The sequence below is a fragment of the Cariama cristata genome, unplaced genomic scaffold (assembly GCF_000690535.1).
Source record: "Cariama cristata isolate BGI_N322 unplaced genomic scaffold, ASM69053v1 scaffold9558, whole genome shotgun sequence".
NCBI classification, from domain to species: domain Eukaryota; kingdom Metazoa; phylum Chordata; class Aves; order Cariamiformes; family Cariamidae; genus Cariama; species Cariama cristata.
This window is the reverse complement of record NW_009629458.1, coordinates 10,392-30,623: the sequence shown is the minus strand read 5'-3', so window position 1 is coordinate 30,623 and position 20,232 is coordinate 10,392. Positions and strand designations below refer to the sequence as shown.

General features: G+C 42.0%; 1 pseudogene; it reads left to right on the top strand.

The window, feature by feature from the left end:
* Positions 1–20,232, top strand: part of LOC104165526 — a 53,727-nt pseudogene that overhangs the window by 32,505 nt on the left and 990 nt on the right.

The window sequence follows — 20,232 nt, the reverse complement described above, 5'->3', positions numbered from 1 at the left end:
AGGGAAAGCACTTTGATGCGTTGTGGTTGGAGTGATATAATCCATGATGATGAATAAGCCAAGTCCAGACAAGCACCATATTCTCACAGTGCGGGCCTGGGAGTGAGAAAAGGGGCTTTGTAGCAGCCTCCACAGGCACAGGCAGTTTTCATTGTGTGTGCGAATCTCCACTCCTCCCTAAAGGAAAAGGTTAACATATGTGCAGATCTGGGAGTGATTCAAAAAACAATAAGAGGATTCCCAAATGGGATGTGAACTGAACAGGCCACATGCCAAGTGTTAAATCATCCCCAAGGCTCTGGTACAGAGGCAGGGGAAGAACATCAGGGCATTTGTGCTGGTGGGCTGGGGCTTTCCAGATCCAGCTGCTGGAGCAACCTGCCTGCGTTGTGCAGGTACCCATGGGTGTTTTCTTTCTGGAGACTTTGGTGCACAGACTTCTCACGTGTGTGTAGGTTTCTGGGGATCAGTGGTGCAGCTCTTCCAGGCCTTGCTTGTCCTGAGGTGCTTTGTGAGTAGGCATCTACCCCTTTATCTCTCTCTGGGCAAGATTTAGGACACACAAATAATCTCCGATTCCTGAGGATTTGCTGCTATTCTATAGTTCAAGCACAGAAGGCAAACCAAATGAGCAGAGACCTCGATGTGTGCACGTGACATTAAGACTCCTTGTAGCCATGTTTTCCCATGACAAGGAATGGAAGAGCTGATGTCGGAAGACTGCAGGCAAGGGATTCAACAAAGCTTTAGGGCTTTGCAAAGGCATTATGAAGAATTTAAAGATAGCTTGTCAACAGGAAGTTGTTGGCAGCTAACAATTTGATAAAAGGACTTCCACTCCCTGCTTTCTAATGCTGTGGACAACTGTTAATCACTTATGTTAGTCCTCAAATGAAGTTTGAAACATCTTGGATGTGTCTGACCATCTTTTAGTGTAGCAGGGAGCTACATTATCTACTTTGATTCATGGAAGCATGAGTGACTGGTTTATATTAGGTCATGACTGCGGAAACAGGCAAAAAAAGAAACGTTTTACCATGTTGTAGCACTCACTGTTTGACTCTGGTACGCTGGACCAAACTGCCATTTTGGATGATATAAAAGATATTGAAATGGAGTTACCTGCAGTATAAACCCAAATTTTTCTCTGAGTTTAATGGTGGTGGGCTGTTGTTGTAATAGACTCAGTTCATCTGTGGAGTGGGCGCAGGCTGATTACACTAGTGGCTTATGCACCTGACACTGGAACAGTATTTTCAAATGTTCAGCCACTAGGACCACATATTCAGAAACACCCACAGTCCAAAATACCTAGTGCTTTTGTAAGTGAGCTCCAAATGTACAGTCTTTGGTAACGTGGTCTTGTGCTTTTTTGACGCTCTGTTCAGTGCAATGTAAGGACCTCAGATGAGAATGTGATAAAGAAAGGTAATGCAGACATGGCAATGCACAGCATCATGTGAATGCGACTGTTTTCCTTTCAGACTCGTGCAGAGCTAACGCGGATAACTGTGCACCTACAGCACAGTCAATTTGTGACCTAGATAACCTGCTAATGGCTGTAGTGACTGTAGCTCAGTCAGAGACTATTTCTGTCTCTCTGGGTACTACAGTGTGTCAGTTCCAGTGCTCTCATCCTCAAACTCCTCGGAGTCCAGTGCAGGATGATTTACGAGTCTCTCAGGAAAATCAGATTTCTGAAAGGATCATGTAGTTTGCAGAGTATATGGCAGAAGGAACCCTTAACTAAAGAATGGTTTGTTAAACCAGAATGTGCTTGGCTTTGGCAAGGTGGATGCTGTTATGATAAAGTGGGTTTCCTGCTGTCTTCTCCCTCTATCTCCCACTTTAGGGATCCAACAGGTGTTTTCTCCAAGGCATATATATTTCCCATAATATTAGAATGAGTAGTTGTCATTTCTGACAGGTTGTGTATACAGATGATAGCTTTATTATGATAGAGATACATACATTGATTGATTGGTAAATCTGAGTCAAGTAAGGGAGCCTGTGAGAAGATAGTCTCTAACTTGCCAAAATACCATTTAATCACTGGCCTAAGGATTCGTTGTCTGAGGAGGAGAGGTGTGGTTAATAGATGTAGTTGCTTGCAGTTAGCAGAGGGCTGTATAGAGACACTGCAGAGATTTAAAGGGCTACATGCTCCCCTTTCCCTTCACTTTTGTAATAGCTTGCTAAATTCAGGAGAGCCAGTTTGAAGCCTCTCCCTGCCCCTTGTCAGAGATGCAAAATTACCTTTCGTTTTGCTGAAGGGTGGGTAATTCAAAGCTGATCAAAAAAAAGTGCTTCATGTAACATGCTGTTTGCCTGTGAAACTGCTTGCTGCAAATACTGCTGAGAGCAAGAAGGGTGCAAGTGACAGAAGAGAGTAACAGGGATAGGTATTGAGGTGGCTTTGGCTGTGCTTTGTGAACTTCTGGAGGTGGTCGGACTTCAGCTATAGGGCCTGGGAAAAGATTGGAAGCCTCATGGCTTGGTACCGCCAGTTTGTAAGAGGAGCGGAGCTGTCACGAGCCATTTGGCACCTGGAGCACGCTGCTTTCTCTTTGCCCTTCCTTTCTTTTCCCCTAGGCTACTTCCAACTGCTGGTGCCTCCTGCTCTTGCCTCTTGACCAGCAGCAGTGCAGCAGCCAGTGCATACAATCTGTTTCTATCTCTTTGGTGCCTTTCTTGCCTGAAGGAAAGATATTTTTTTTTAATTTTTTTTTCCCTATGCTTTCCTCTATCAGGCATAGCTTGCACCTTGCTTTGCATTATCTGCTACTTGTCCACATTAAAGGTTAGATGATGCTTGAGTTGGATCTGCTCTAGGCAATCCCTTTCTCTCTTACCCTGTGCTACTGTGGAGGAAACAGAGATAGGAGGCACTGCAGAGCTGGAAAGGACCAGCTTCAAAATTTGGGATTACAGTCAGACCCAACATGTCGTAAGCACATTGCAGAGGAGACTGGAGAGCAACTAGGCAAAAGTCAGTCATTACAGTTTATGTTCATGCTATTAGTAGATCCTTTTGTGGCTTTTATACCTTGTGCTGCTTTTAGGATAGGTGAACATTTATAAAACTTGGAAATATATTAACTTAGAAGAACAAGATAACCTATTCTAATATGATCAGTCCTGGGATTTGTTATTAGTCCCCTAGTTAAAGACCTGGGCAGCTCACAGAAACTGCAAAGAAGTTACAGCTTGGCCTTTCAATTCTCATATGGACTGGGAAAGACTCTATAGCTCTGCTGCAGTTATTGAAATGACTGTGACTCTTAAGTAGTTATCCTAGGTATGGGATAATTTTATAGCTATGGCATCGTGGAGTTTGGCACAAGCTGCAAACCCTGCAGCCCCATTTGCAAAAACGGGGCAAATTCTCAGATTCTTTAATACTGTGCCAAGAAGTGCTAAACCCAGTACCAGCATAAGTTGGTCTGTACAGGGCACAGCTAGATCCACCTTGTAGGCCTCGTAATGAATGACACCTTCCCCTAGAAAAATCCCCCCTCCTTTCTGTCACTTCACCCAATGCTGCATAGACAAGATAAGGGCAAACTGGACATGAAGAACAACGTCAGGACCAAACACTTGTCCGGCCATACCGCTCTACTAAGGCTGTTGTGTTCAGTAGGTATCAGATTGCCTAGATGGCAAGTTTCAGTTATCATGATTTCAGTTACAGAGTGGTTAAATAAACTTTGCTCTTGAGCCAACTGTTCAAGGCTGAGTCTACCTACCATAAAGCTAGAGTGATAATGCTGAGCAAATGGTTTATCCGACAGACTCCAGGTCTTTTTCTGTCCATGCCTGGTCCATGAGGAGACATGTGAACAACCTTTGTTGTTCAACATGACTTCCTGAACAATTCTGTTCTGTAGCAGTCCTTTGGAACAGTTTGATGTTCAGAGCAGCATCTGATCGAATGACTTTTGTTTCACTTGGTCTTGTCACTGTTTTGAACAAACACAATGCTCACAAACGCAGCTATGTATTCAAAATTTGCCTCTAAGAATGTCTTGCGATATGGGCATAATTTAAAGTCCCTGAAGACAAGGGGAAAATTGCTGCTTGACTTCTTTTTGCTCTTAATCAAGACCATGTTTATATAAATACTGCTTCAATGAATGTCCCCACTGAAGAACTCATTATTTAAAATAATCCTAGGGACCAAGTCCAAGCAGCTATAAACATCACAACTAATACAATCATTCAAGGAAACACTTTGCAGTATATTTTTCTTTATGTTTGTCTCAGCTGACATTGACAAAGGAATTCCACCACCACACAACACTTTTCTGCCATACTGTCATGGTTAATATGTGACTCATACATCCTAATTTTTCCTTGCTACTATGAGAGATGAAAGCTATGATGTAGATAAAGAGGGCATCTCGGCAGCAGCTGGAGATATGATCTCAACTTGGGTAAACTGTAGCTGCTGCTGCTGAGAGGTTGTTCTGTAGCTAAGAAGTTTCTCTCTCTGTTTTAGAGGTTTTGATGGCCAAGGAGAACAGCAGAGACATCCTACATTCAACAGGAATGTTCCACTGGTGTGATGCTGTTCCACTGCAGGAGGCTCTTCTGGTAGGTATGGGGAATTTGCTTTTGAGATCCTCGTGTATCTTCCTCCTTGTTCTCCTAGGAATAAGTTGGAGCTTCAATGCCTTGATCTGGGTGGAGAGCACAGCACAGTTTGCTGCAGTTCATTTAGCGATGTTATCTTAGCCAATTTCTAACTTTGATTTCTATGCAAAGGTAAGAGACAGACCCTGCCCTGGAGGAGAGAGACTGAGGATATACCATTACTCTCGTTTTTCGGGAGTGAGCTGCAGATAAAGTCTCTTGACCAGGGTCGCATAGAGACTGTTGCAGTGGTGGGAGCTGAAGGTTCATTCCATGGCCATACTCCCTTGTAATTCAGGTAGTAACCTGGGAACAGAGAAAGATCTCCAAGGTAACAAGGGATCAGTAATGCCTTCCATGTTCATCTAAAGCAGGGCAGGCAGCCTGTCTCAGGAGAGGGTCTCAGCAGATGGACAAAGGAAGGTCTGATTGACATCTATTTTGTTTTAAAATGTTGTATGTTGTGTTTCCAGATCCCTGTATCTGTGAAATTATTGATCTGGGTATCTTTAAGAGAGTTTGGTTTATTTATTTAATGTGTCTAATCTGTAAAAGAACAAATCCCATCTAGAAATGGCAGGTTGTGCTCAAAGCTGCCAGAGAGCTGAGAGTAGGCAACCAAATCTTGCAATGAGGTGATCAAAGATTTCATCAAAAATACAGAATGTTCAAGCTGTTCTGCCAGCTGGGAGACTTGTAGCAGGCTGGAATTCATGCTGCTTGAAATGCTGCAGCTTCCTTCCAAGCAAATAAAAGGACCCTATTGCCCAGCAACCTCCAAAATAGGATTAGTCATTACAAATGGGCAAATATCCCAATAGGACTGGGAACTCAGCTCTGTGAATTAAAGGGTAATGTTTTGAAAAGATCTTACAGGCGAGTTTACATGAGGAAAAACGCTTACAACTGCTAGTGTGTCCTAACTCCCCATGTGCCACTTCTGTTTTGTACTGTGTTTTTGTGTAGCTAAGCTTGACTGTGCAAAGAGTTCTTTATGAGGATTAAGAACATCTACAAAGGAAATTAGTGCATAATAGCTGTTGCATTTCATGTTCACGTAGTATCTTCCTTTGCAATCATGTTTCTGGGACCGGCAAGCCCTCAAAGGCCTGGGAGCCTAAGATGCATTTGTGGGAGTGAGTTGAGTGCTTGACAAAGTCCCAGACTGTGCTTTGGGTTTTTAAAAGCTATGTTTTTAAAGTTGTTTAGGTGCTTAAAGGTGCAAGTATACTCCCATGGGATTTGTAATAACACTTCATCATTTCATTCTGCTTGGAAACCATGGACAGCTAGATGGATATAATTTATAGAAGTTCCTCCTTGATGTCCATGCAAAACACAGGGTGTCTAAACACATATAAAAATATAGTCCTCTGACTTTACATAAGGTATGCATTATTAAAGAATTTAAATGTTTTTTTAAAATCTTAACTAGTCTAATACAGCATAGATGTTTGAGAATTAATGTAATTTTTTTTTTCCTTGACCTCAGTAATAAGGTAAAAAATGCCAGATATGGCCAGCTTCTTGGCCCCAAGTTGGAAGGAAGGCCTAAATCCTTCCGTAGTGTCTTCAGAATGGCTCACCTGTCCCTGCTGCCCACTCTCTATACCGACTGCTCCTCTTGGTCTTGTAATTGCGCATTTCCTCTGCAGATTTCAGCAGTAATAGTTTTTCCAATTGTTCCTATAAAATAAGCTATAAAATAGATTGTGGTTTTAATTGTTTAGCTTCATTCAGCAGACTAATCGTTGGACTTGAGGCATGTTACATTAAATACAGCTAAAGGTTTCATTATTCAATTTAAACTAATCTAATTAGTTAGAGACAATCATTTAATTCGGTTATGATTCTAATCTCTCATCAGGAAACTTCTCCCTGACAAAGTCCCTTGTTTCTCTTTGGGAAAAAACATGCCAAGGAGTGAACATGGCAGGGATATACTGATCCCACAGTTCCTGGCTGGTTATGTGGACATTAATGCAATGGCTCTGACAAGCCTGGTTGGCCAACTTGGCCATGCTACGTACCGACCGTGAGGCACCACACTAAGCAAATACCTGCTCCCCAGTACATTTTCCCAGACTAATTAGCTCATTTGAGAAATGCGATCAATTAGCCAGGACAAAAACCACCAGGCCAAAGCTAAGCTCCTGGCATTACACTAGTATCGTTGCTGCCTTCTACATTTTTGATGTTTTATGCCAACGTTATGAATTTTTCACTGCTGTAGGATACACTTGGAATCCAAGTACTTAAGGAGAGATACTTCTTTTTGTATATAGTCTCATTCTACCCATAAATGTTACACAGCTAAGAAATAGTTTAAGTCTTTCTAACTGAGAGAAAAATCTAACATAAACCTAATAGCTGTTTTAGCAAAGTTCTGTTTTAAATTTAGAGTTGCAAGGACCAAACAACTCTGAACCTGCAGGATCACGTTTTGGTCTGCATCTTTGACGATGCAAACTCACCACTGACTGGGCTGCAGGACTTCGTGATGCCCTTAAGAGCTAGTAACTTCATTTACCATGAGTTGAAAAACATTGTTTTTCTCAGGTCTTTGAAATATCTACATCTGTTCAGAAACTTCCCAAAGCTGTGGTTATTCTCAGTAAGAATTTTTTGCATGTTCTCTTGCCCTCTTCCTTCCTCTGTCTAGCTTTTATGCACATTTCTAAATACATTTTAAAACTTCTTGACGGTAGGACAATTCAGATTCAAAAAAGACCAAAGTTATCACAGACTCTAGACTTGAGCTTGAATCCAAGATGTTGTTGAAAAACTTTCGCTTCTTAAATCTCTGTTTTCTTCCGGGGGAGTCTTGGTACTCTCTGGTTTCCTGCAGAAGCACTGAGAAGCTAATTTAATGTTCACAATTCACCCTTAAAGATCCTTAACATTCAACTTTCTCAGGTTTCTCCTTATCATAATTTCTTTGGTTTTTTTCAGGGTAGTGCTTTCTGGGTAGTGCAGTTCTGAGGGCAGTTAATGTCCAGGATTGCACCGCATGCACCATTCTGTCTTCCAGCACCACTGCTTCAAGCAGTCCTTCACTGGTGCACATGGAAAGTATCCTAGCCCCTCTGAACATCTGATCGATGATGCTGGGTAAATCCAGCTTAGCCCCATTAGGTAAGCATGCTTCCTTTTGTCTGGGAGCATGCTGATGCGACAAAACTGGAAGCTAAAGAAGGGAAGAACGAAAGGGTCGCTTGTCACTAGTCTGAGCCACAGGCTGTCTCTCCCAAATATAAATATGTAGGTTAAAAGGGCCAGAAGTCCATTTTAGCATAGCTGGCTGCACAGCTTAGTCCAGTTTCTGTAGCTACAGGTGTGCGAAGGAAGGAGCAATAAGCCAGCATTGCTCCTGGAAATATGCCAGTTCCTCCTGCAAATTCTGAGTGAAGCTTCAAGGTTTATAGTAAAGAGACCATGACTGGAGGATAAATAGTAACCAGTGATGATAACTGCTGTATTATTTGCAAAAGCACGTGTGAGCGGAGGCCCCTTCCATCCTTCAAAAAGAGAAAAACAATACCTTTCCCTTGAGACTTGATAGGGTGGGTGTTCTGTTCCCAGACAAACAGAGCTTGTAGTCCAGAACTGCAATGGAAGCAAAAACTACTTCAGCCCAGTAGAATATTTATTGCATCTCTTCCTCCCTTAATTTGGCGAAGGAGCTGATTTGTCCTCCTCTTGAGAATGTGGAGTATTAATTAACTGAAGACGGGCTGAGAAATGGATGGCTCTCCTAAGTGTTTTCCCTATACTTTATTATCATTCTAGGCTTTTAAAACAATGACTGTGCCAAAGAAAAGATCAGAGTGAGGCAGAGACGGGGTTTTTTAATAATAAGTAGACAAAATAATATCAATATACAGTGTATACAATCAGAAGACAAATTATTTATGAGGTATATTTGAGTAAGGTAATTGTGACTTGAATAGATTACTTTTATGTAATGTATTTATTGCTACATAAATATAAAGATGTATGGAACTCTTTATTGATTGTATATAGAGAAGCAAATAGTGTGTACTTTTATATATATAAAACTTATGTATCTCCATCTATAGTGACAGATATAGATGCTGTACCTACTGCATCTCTATACCTACATATGGAAAAGAGAGAGACTCAAAGCAAAAAATCTATTTCATCCTATCAATCACTGTCCTACTCCCCTCCAGCTTTTTTTGTTTTGTCACTCAAAATAGTAGTACACAGAGTGCAGAACTCTGAACTACAATGTGCGTATGGAAAATAGATGTGAGCATCTGTTCATCAAAACCTTCCCCAGCTGCCTTGCAGAGTTCATACTAAGTTGTTTCTCTTTGAGGTGGTAGGTTTTGGCTTGCTTTGTCTTCTTCCAGCAAAAGACCTCAGGGACCAAACGCTGACATAGGTGTGATCAGTTGGGTAAGCTGAGGCATGGCTGGTTAGGCAATTTACTAGGCGTATCATTGTCAGAACCATCACCGCCTGCATACTCAATCTTTTTTTTTTTTTTTTTAATCCACAAGCATATATTTTTCCCTCATTTCCCTTGGGAAGATGGGCACATGATGAGTTGCATCAGAAAAATGGATCTTGCAGATTTAAATCTGTTCAGCATCCTTGCTATCACGAGACATAGGAGAAAAGTTTATTTAATCGTACTGGGAAAAACATAATCAAGTTGATTATGAGCAGAAATCAGGATTGCTTGGTCCTCTGTCAGGAACCTGGGTAAAGTACAGTCTAGACATTAGAACAGAGGAATGGAAATCGGTGTTTCTGGGTTTCTTTTCTGGCTTTGAGAAGAGGCAGGACCAAGTAAGTGTCATGGTGTCAAAGTTTCTTCTGTTTCTCTTACTCCTTTGCTGTGCATCCCTGGCAGCTACTAGAGGCATACTGTACCTCAGCATAGAGCCCCATAACTATATTTATTTCCCAGGCTTGTTTAAAGCCAGATAAATTCAAGCTGACAATGTAGCAATACACAAATGCAAATTATTCTTGTTATTACCCATTATGGTGATCAGTTATTTCTGAAAGATTGATTCAAACTAGAGAGGATAGATTCTATCACCATTTACTATAACAGCATTGTCTTACTTTAGTTGACAAAATACTGTGTTTCTAAACCCACCCTGGTTTATCCGTTTTAGGTATTTCACTTTGCATATTTATGAGGCACCTATTGCCTAGCTCAGATGTTAGTGAATTGTCGCTCCGTAAGCTGACTACAATTCCAGTTTAATAAATCTTTGGCTACTCAGTTAAGGCTATTCCTCAGATTTACAGTGTTTTCTGCAGACAGAAAAGCAGTTACAGGATATCATCATCAATGAATAAAGATTTATTTGCAAAATAAGACTAAGACACAAGTTTCACTTCTTCCTCAAGCATTAAATCTGCTAGTGTAAAAGTAAGCTCTCTCTCCATATAGGTTCATTAGACGAGTTGCTAAAAAAGCGAGGCCATTTTCTTCTTTGCTGCCATAGTTATTTATAATTACAGGACCAAAAACTTAGGTTAGGAGTGTCATACCAGGAGCTCCTTCAGATTCAACTGCAAGATTAAGGCTATGTCTTATACTTTCCAAGGTCTTTGCCTCTCGAGGTCTCCAGACACATTACAGGTGTGTGCTCATATAGGATAGTAAATTACTCGTAGGTTGTTGCCACCGAGTTTTGGATCAAGGTGCCCACAGTGGAAACAGAATGTACATGTCCCCCCTCCCACTGTTTCAGTCTCTGCTCTCCCTCCCGCCATTGTTATTTAATAGGAATTCACCTCTGAGAAGACAAAATTTTCACGGATAAAATCGGCTCATCTTAGCTGATCCCAGTGGACTGGATGGCCTGCAGGTGAAATAGTTCATGGGGGTCAGAAAATGAGGAAAATTTAAGGGAAAAGAGAGAGACAAGCTGGGAAAAGATAGCTTTTATCAGAATTTTTTTTGTTCTTTGTGGGGGGGAGTAAGAGTAGGACCACTGGCCCTATTGGCCTTATTTAAGTTATGTAAGAGCACTGAAGGCAAATACAACTAGAAAAAACCAACAGTACAGAGAGTATCAAGAAATTTTCCAGACTCAGTGGCTGTCAGGTTAGCTAGGAAGCACTAAGATCAGCAAATACGAGTAATGTAGCCAGGCTGTGCCCATGCTGATCAGAACTTGGTGTTGGTTCATCTCTGCAGTAGTTAATTACAGCATACCAGTGAAATCTGCATTCTCCACCAGTGGTACCAGGGGGTGCTTTCAGCTGCAGAGTTGCAAAATCAGCAGGTTTAGGAAAATCCTTTGCCTTTGTAGGAGAAAAATCTAGGAGTAGTTGCACAGAAGAGGAAATGGGCAGCAGAAACTAATGCATATAGGGAAGACCCAAGAAGTATGGCAGCCCTTTGGGTCACAACCCTTTTTTGAAGGAGAAGGGTTAAGTTACATTCAAAACTTGCATCCAAGAAACCTAGCCTCAGATAATGTTAGTAGCCAGGAGAGGAAGTAGGTAGGAAAAGAGAGAATAGCTGAGAGAGCTTTCTAAAGCAAGCTGATTATGCAACTATGATGTGACTTAAAAAGACAAGACGGGCTGATGTTTCTCATTTAGTAGTTGCCATTGCTGATGCGACACCAGATGACTTGGCTGGATATCCAGGTACCCTACCCATCCAAACCCCTTCTCATCCCCAGCTTTGCTGCTGTAGACAAAGCTATATCACTTTGCATCCTAACCATAGTGGAAAATAGTTATTCGGATGGAAGGCCCTGAGTTCCCTTAACAGTTCTGGTGCTTTGGTAAGAGTTGCAGCAGGCATAGGCTCAGTTTGGAAATTGTAACAAAGCCCGAATCAATTGCATTTCCTGTGATTTTTGATTTTGCTGTGAGCATTTCACACCCAACAAACCCAGGCCTGTTCTGTACATTACCCCTCTCAAGGGGTAGAGAATTAGACAGGTCGTAGAGAACCAGATCCACAGAGAGGTAAACATTACTTACACTTGCAAGAATGAACATTTACTAGGGTCAGTGCGGATGCCAAGGACTTCTAGTCTTTCCCATGGAAAAATTTAGGTTTTCCAGTAATGCTGTAATTATCACCCTGTCATGTCACAAAGCAAACAGGTTGGCAAACCTAGGTACCGAACTAAATAATCTGCGGCATAATCTAAACATATAATGGTAATTAAATCTGACAACTTAATAAGATACTGAAATTCAAATGTACAGTAGTAATCTACAATTAAGTAATCTTTTGTAATAGCACCCTGCCAGTTTGTAAAATTTCAGGTAGAGCACTGTATACTGTTTCATAGCAAAAATATTGACATAAGGAAAAGGTATCCAGGCAATAATCAGACATACATTCAAATCAACCAGTACAGTACATGGAAGGGTACAATAAAGGCAATGATTCATTTCAGGCATTCAGAGATGCCTTGCTATACTTCAGAAGGACTTTTTCTGCTGTTCTGAGGGATTGTGATGCCTGACATCTTTAATGAGGTTTTTGGCAGTCCATTGCCTAACTTTGGAGATGGCTGATTAGAGCAATGGTCTATCTAGGACCCCATTAGGGTCTCTGATCTCCAAGGTTCACATGCTGCTCTGAGCAGAGAGGATCCATTATACTGGAAGAAGTTCAGTTTCTAGTAAAATCTTTAGTGGAGGTTAGATTCCATCGTTTTGACTTTGATACTGTCTTGTGCAATAAGTAGTAGTATTAATACTCAGTTACCCAGATGCTGTGTTAGGTAGCAAAGGAAAAATTTAGGCATAGTGGTAAGGGAGGCAAGATTGGATGTGATCAAAACACAGAAAGCAGACTTCAAATTGGGACTGATTCTACTAAATCAGCTAGATGGTGAAAACTGGGAGGAAATAAGTACACATGCTTCTACGAACTTCTGGATTTCTCTTCTGTCTTTTTGGTTGCCAGATTTTAAAAAAATTATGGTATATGCTTTTGCCTTAATTCCTACAGGACATGTCCCATCTATTTATGTACAGCCTTCTTGAAGGGGAACGAAAAAACACAACCCCCTCCCTCAAAAGCCCTCTGAGTGCAAATTGGCTCAGTGGGGGCTTTGCGCCAAACAACACTGTAACCAGCACTGCTGCTCCACAGAGGGTAATTATATTTTAGTTATGATGTCAATAAGCAGCTCCCAGGAGAGCTTTTCTTTTTTAATCCTTTGAAGCTCCGAGTGAATAAAGTGAGCCTTGGAAAAGCAAATCAAGGCAAGAAACTTTCTAAATATAGGAAATGCTTTGGGATTTTTGCATGACAATGACATTTTTAGGCATAGGTAAGAGATTTCCTGCATTTGTCAGTCTGAACCATTGTGTCTTGGTTTTTTTTTTCTTTCCTTTTTTTCTTTTTTTCCCCCTTTCTGCTTCTGCTAACTTCCCTCTCTCCTCGTGTTGTTATTGACTGTTTCTACAGATGCTGTTTTCAGAGCGAGAGCATTGGGGAATCAATCACAGCCATGTTATAAAAGGATCTCCATCACTACAGAGCTGAGTAAGTTCTTCTTTAGGAACAAATTTCACAGAAGCAATATGCATGCTGCATTATTTATTTACCTCAGGCCCTTTTTAGAATTCACAGGCAGAAAGCGACAAGCACTACATGTCCAAGGAACATTAAAAGGTTTGACTTGGATGTTAATTCACTGGCTTTGAAGGAGTCAGGATGGTTTATCAGGAGAATAAATATAACAGTGTTACAGAGGTCTCAGTGTGTAGCAAAACTCCGAAGCATCCATTTAGGAGAAAGATAATGTCCTTGGTTTTTTTTTTTTTTTCCACTGGACTGGATCTCAGGAGATCTGAGTTCTAGTCACATGGTCTGCATTCATCCCACCTATCCTAACATACTTCACTCAGGTAGATAAATCAGAAGCTTATTTGTCTGGTTTACCCTTATTTTCAGTGGAGAAAGAGGCACTGCCAAAGGCAATTCTGCCCAGATGAAATCTAACTTGCCCTTTGGTGACGCTTCCTTCTCTCTGATGATTTGAAGAAGCACTGAGAGAGACTGTATGCCCAGTTTTCATCCCACAACAAAATGGGGTGCATCAAGGCCTAATTATCTCTGTTCCGACCCTCCCCTTTCTGAAACACTGGTCATGGTTCTCTCTTCCTCTTTTGGATTAGGGGCGTAGCTGCAGGCTTCCTCATTTGTACAAGCGACTGTGAAAGACCAGAGCCTGTTCCCAACAGTCTGCAGCATGCAGCATTGTGTAGTGACTGCTTGGGGTGCAGTACTTGGGTCCATGCACATGCCAAGGTGGACAGATTGTGCAGATATTTTACTCCACAAGGCTCAGACTCTCTATCCTGCGTTCATAACTGAAGTAACCCATGGAGTTCTTTCATGCTACTCTTGGCTATCTTTGTCTTCATCTCCTGATGGTTACAAACTGGATCTGTTGATTAGGAACATGTGCATCAATTAACTGATTGCTAGTAATGTAGCGGTCAGTGTCACACCAGAGTGGTGTGGCTGGGCTGCTAGTCCCAAGGGACATGGATGTTTAGCTCCATTTAAAGTGCTGACACAAGAATGTACCCATCAAATTAGCATAGCATGTTGCTAGGCATCATGACTGGCCCCTGACTCACTCAGGCTTTTTTTTGTTCTCCTTTATTTCTTTTTGATGCAATGCTTGCAAGTGCTATGTAGACTCAGCACATATGGGGTCCTTGCTTTCCAGTCCTCACCAGGTTTGCAGCTGGAACAGGGCCAGTGAGCAGCCTTGGCCTATAGCAGGCACTGGCAATATTTTGTATATATGAAGCTTTGGTTTTTTAGTCAAAACTTGCACCTGATGAGCTGTGTCCCAGAAGCAGTTGAGCACCTCAATGTGCTCCTTAGACTGAAACACTGAGGAGCTACTGAAAAAAAAAAAAGGCACAAAATAATAAGATAATGATGCCTCCTCCTGAGTAATTTCAGAACTCTTGAATTTCCCAGAGTGGTATTTGGATATCTTGTGCTGCGGTTTAGGCTTTTAATTCTGCTGTGTCCAAAAGTCTCAGAAATGTTTTGAGCTGGCTACTGAGGCCCAGCTCCTCTGAGAAGATATTGTGCAGTCAAGCTAACATCTTCAGACAGGCATTGCACCCCTGTGATTTCCCTCCAGGATGTGGTGTGTCAGTGGTGGGGAAAACATCTGCAATCTGTTGACATGACTTGGATTTTAGTCATGTCAGATCTTTGACAAAATAATGAATCGAGCCCAGTCCCTTAGCACATGGATGCCTGCCCCTGCTGTAGTCTTGAACAGCATAGAAATATGTTCAGAGTTACAGGGATGGGCTAGGAAACACAATAACCCCAAGAATTTAAAACCTGGAAGCACAAAGCAGCTAATCAAAAACAGCTGGAGCTTTCTTGTGATTGAATAAGCTTCCTGTAAGTCCCTCTGGTAGACCTTGATCTAGACAAATGCTCACTTTTGTGCCTATCTCTAGAAAGAAGCTGAGAGGGGTAGTGCTTATGTGCCTTAAGTTGTAAGGGCTTTGCTCATTCCAGGCAATTTCTTATTTCACAGCACACTGAGTGTTGACCAAGGGTCATCTGTATTGTTTGGTGTCTCTGACACTCCAAAGTCTGCAATACCATAGTATGACACACCAAAGCCTGCAATACCATAGCACTATTATACCGTACATATTGCTAGCACTGTTGCTGCTCAAAACCTGCCATAAGAGAAGCTAAGACCGTTCGTACCTTCAGCTGAAATCCTGTCACCACTGAAGTCAGCATGAGTTTTGCAATTAATCTTGACAGGCACAGGAAGCAGTGTGGTACCTCAGTAGAGCCAGAACTTCCAAGTTTGACTTGCCTCTGCCACACTTTCTTTGTGACCAGGATGGCATGCCAGAGCCCCCTGAGTCCCCGAGGTGTGCCGTGGTCCCAGAGGTGTGCTCTCCTCTAGCACCTGCTGAGCTAAGGGCATGTAGTCAAGGACAAACTTGACAGAATTAGCTGAAGGCCTGCGCTCCTCTAACAGGGACTGGATATGAATTTTGCCTTGAGGAGCCAGAGAGTTGTGTGGTGTCATCATACTCTGACATGCTGCTGCTTCTCCTTGCCCAACAGTGAGAAACACAGAAAAATAAGAAATGGTAAACTGGCCACTTTGCATCAGGCTGATGCAAGGCCCGTTAAAAGGCAAGCATTGCGTGGGGTTCCTGCAGGCCCAGATATCCAGCAAGCTGAGCACAGCTTAATGTGTTGAGCGTCTTCTGAATTTGTGAGCTAATCAGTGGGCTCAGAGACATAAGTGGTTATGCCTTGGAAACAATGGATCTAGAAACCCTTGCCATAAGGAGGCAGAGATCTGGAAGAGAAATAGTGAAGTGATCTGTAAAGAAATAAGAATCCTGCAAATATGTAAAAGAGAAAGAGAACGGTGTGGAGGAATAAAGTGAATCCCTTATTGTGGCTGCACGACTATGCTTTTCGTATCCAGACTGTATAAGCTAGTCAGCAGAGTCATACTGATTAATGCCAGACACAGGGCCAACTCTAAAATCCAGGGTGGGTGAAATATCTGTATTGAGAATACATGGCTGAAGGATGACACCAACACTGCAAGACAACAGGAGACATTAATAGTATTGTGATTCTGGCTAGTTTTAGTCATCTTTAAAAATGATGCACTCAAATGCTTCCTGACCCAAGGGGACATAATAGGAATCGGTCATTACTCACGTAGAGTTAGTTGTGCTTGCTCTCTATTTTTTAATGGGAAGATATGGGTTCTTGATCTCAATTCCTCTCAGTCTCCTGCTGTGCTGCTGTCATTCATCAGCATTCTTACTGGTAGTGCTAGAGTGCCAGGACATACCTAGCATGTTCAGTAACACAGCAGGGTCTTTCTGCCTGGGTGTACTCAAACAGTTCCCTGAAAATAGAAAAGAAAGTTAAGGAGGAATCACTTTCAGAGTAGGGGGAATTCTGCAAGACTATCTCAGCCAGCAAGAATAAGGTTGAGAAACTAGGCAACGTCCCTGTAACAGTAAGACAGCTGTGAAAGGGACTCTATAACCCCAATTTAAGCCAATAGAAATAGTAATTGTATTCTTGTTAAGTCAGGAAATTGAGGGGAAGAAATTAGATTATTCCTTTTTCAAAGCGGGTAAATTAATTATGACTCAATATCTGAAAACTTAGTTTTAGACTTCTGTGTCTTTTGTCTGCCATTGCACAATCAGTTAGCAGCACTGAATATTTTGTTCCTCTTTTCATTGCTAATGCTGCATGCTGTGGCTTGTGCTAGACACAGAATGGCAAACTGGATTTATTAACTTTTTTTTCTGATTCTAGATAGCTTCTCCCTGTTGCTAAGATGTTTCTTCTTTCTTCCTTGCTTTTCCAATAGAGCCTTCACCAAATGCCCAGTTCATTAGTCAGGTTCCCAGTGGCAATTCTGAGATTCCAGAGCAAGATCAGCTTTTCACCACTGATGCCCCTGCAGGAGCTATCTTCTTAGATAGCTTCTTGAATTTGCTTTTGTCTATGGTAAGTAGATGTATCACGTCCTGTCATATTTAGTTGCATTGGTGTGTAACAAAGTGATTACCAGCCAGGGTAAACCCACTTAATCCAGCCTTAACAATGGCCAAGGCCATGTGTGTTAGAGAAAGGCACAAGAAACGTTGGAGAGATCTGCGATATGATTATTTACACAGTGGCCTGAGAGTTATACATATCTATTCCTACTTAAGCGATTTGCTAATCAGTGGGCCTTTGTGATTTCTTGGGGTAGTGGGTTCCATAGACTAAAAGGCAGCTATCAGCTCTGAAAGATGTGTCTCTCAATACGTGCTATTAGTAGCAACTCTCCCTCTTGTTGATGTACACATAGAATTATTTGGAGAAACTTTTGGAGTGTTTTCTTAAGTTCCTCCCATTTCCAGCTCCAAAATATTGACAGGCTACAAAAGATATTTAAAGCCAGCCTGATTTATGTACTTTTTGACAACATGATGTTAACAGTCAGTCCCTGTAAGGGAACTGCAGTCGCTGAAGCCAAAATTGTGTTTGGCACCAGCTGGCCCCTTGGTGGAAGCTCCAGCTTTGATGCCAAAGGCTGAGAAGATTACGGGGACTCTGAATTCTTACCTGTTCGTGTAGAAAGGAGTTTTACAAGCCTGGCTGGAGGTGCTCTGGTGAGCTAGAGAACAGAGAGCTTGCACTACTACCACTTTACCACAGCAGGCATGGAGATAAATGGAACGTGTAACTCTTCTCGTCTGTCCATCTGGCACCTAGGTAGAAATTCACTGGAAGTTGGGATGCAAAATCTATTGAACTCAATGGGAATCTCCCAATGGCTGTTTTCTGAAAAGGTATAAACCAAATTCCACATATGTGGGTCACTGCTGATTCACAGGACCGCATCAGATTTTAAAAGAAATGCATATTTTGATTCTCTGTAAATTCCTAGCAGTGTGTTCTTTTAAAAACATTTGTATCAGGAAGACTGGATACATTGTACCAAAACTGCAAGAATGGAGGGAATGTTGTTATCCCACCTTGGTGATATAATCACTTTATAAGCTGCTGTCGAAACTGAGTGATACTGTCAGTGGTGAGACATGTGGGTCACACTTTGGTGGAGCTAAGCCAGGATTTTGGCAGCGAAACAGCAGTTCAGCTCATAAGCTGGCATTTCCAAAACTTCCTTCTCTCTTTCTTGAAAGCCCCTTTCTTCCTCTTCACCCCGATTCCGCATGCTGCAGTCGAGTTCCACATGCCTTGTTCTCAGCTCGTGTCCAAGGGGATAGTGCTTGGGTGGCAGTTTTACAGAAACTGAATAAATACAAACCAAATCTCTCCAAGGGATAAGCAGTCCAAAATAAGTGTGTCAAGTCCAGTTATGCTTTTCTGAGAAGGTTTCAGTGTTAGGGAAAGTATTATATTGCTGCTGCTCACTGATATGTCAATCAGCCAGATGGTAATTAATAACTGCTAGTGTCAAGTGTAGAAGTAACTCAAGACATAGCATGACCTGTCTTAAAGGATAAAATTTCACTCAAGCGTAAGATTCCAAGTCTGTCCAGGAATGATCAGCACTCAACTCTGCTTTAAGTAGAGGGGCACCTTAGGCTGGATTCAGTGATTCTGTAAATACAGTGAAGACGGAGAGAAATACGATACTGCTTAGCAATTGCTGTATCAGGGAAAAGAGGTGTGAAATGGAGAAGATAAGAGAAGGAAGGGAGCCTTCAGCAGTCCGGTATCACCTCCTTTTGCTATCACTGTGAATATCTCTTGAAATTTCTCAAGACACTTGGAGCAGGACTGCTGTCTTCTTTTAGCTTGAAAAGAGACTAGCAGAAGAATCTGAATGGCAGAATGTGGTCTGTAAAGTGAAATGTTACCCTTTGGAAACCTGAGGCAGAACTGGCATTTGCTTCAACATGACTCTTGGGGTCTCAATAGGCAGAAAACAATTCAATGAGCACAATCATTATGACTCAGGTATTCCAATGAGCCCTGAATTTCCTTTCTGATCCAGCTGTGGGTTCCTAAGCTATACAGGACCAGTTTTAAAAGCTTCGTAGCAACACAGAGTCGGTGGGAGTAGGCAACTGCTTGGTGATGGGAGGTTTCTAGCCTTGCCTTTGTGTGCAGAGGTGTTCTCAGGAAATCTGCTTGTTTGAAGCTATAACCAAACATCAACTGGCGAAGAAGGTAACATCTCATGGGCACATTACAGAAATGTCGCTCCTTTTAAAGTCAGCTTCAAGACCTATTCTAAATGCAGCATATGTGTATACTCAGGAAATAACACACATGCACACCTCTATAGTTTCCCCGCCTTTCAAATTCCTGCAGCGTAACTCAGCAAAGAAAGTACAGAATGAGGGTGACGTGCAAATCCTATTAATTCATCCAAGTATGGAAATGCAATCCTTTTGATGTCAAAAAGTACAGCAATGATATGTTAAAGAGCTCAGCACGCTTCTGTTAAATATGTAAAGTGCAGATTCCCCCGAAGCTGTATCACTCCTGGATAACCCTGGACTATAGCTCCTTACTTTAAAAGACTGAGAATTACTCTAACAGCATTATACCCGTTTGCCCGACAATATGGTCAGATGTTCTTAAGCGGATTTGAGTTTAGCGTGGATTTAGTAACACCATTCCTTCTCTGCAGTTTAGTTTCTTTACTCAGGCAAATGCAGGTGACAGATTCCACAAAGTGGCTCTATGTAGGAAATGAGCTTTTTGAGAAAGGGTGGAAAAGTTATTTGATGCAGCGCAGGCAGAGGAAACACTTTAGATTTTTTTTAAAATAAAATAAAAGAGGGGGAGAGAGACTTTAGGCCTTTTTTTTGCCTTGGATCTGAATTTGAACCATGGTAGTTTGTTTTCCCAAAAAATACTGACTGAGATAAGGGCATAGAGAGAGGTTTTCAAAATAATATAGCAACTACAAGGACGGAGAGGTTCCTGCTGCACCTGTACCCTCCAGGGCTGGGCAGGGCAGGGCAGTTTCCCTCCTCAGCCTCACCTTGCACAGTGTGCTCCTCCTCAGGTGACCTCAGAGCTGCTGCCCAGTTTCCTTGGATGCGCACCCCCCCCCCCCA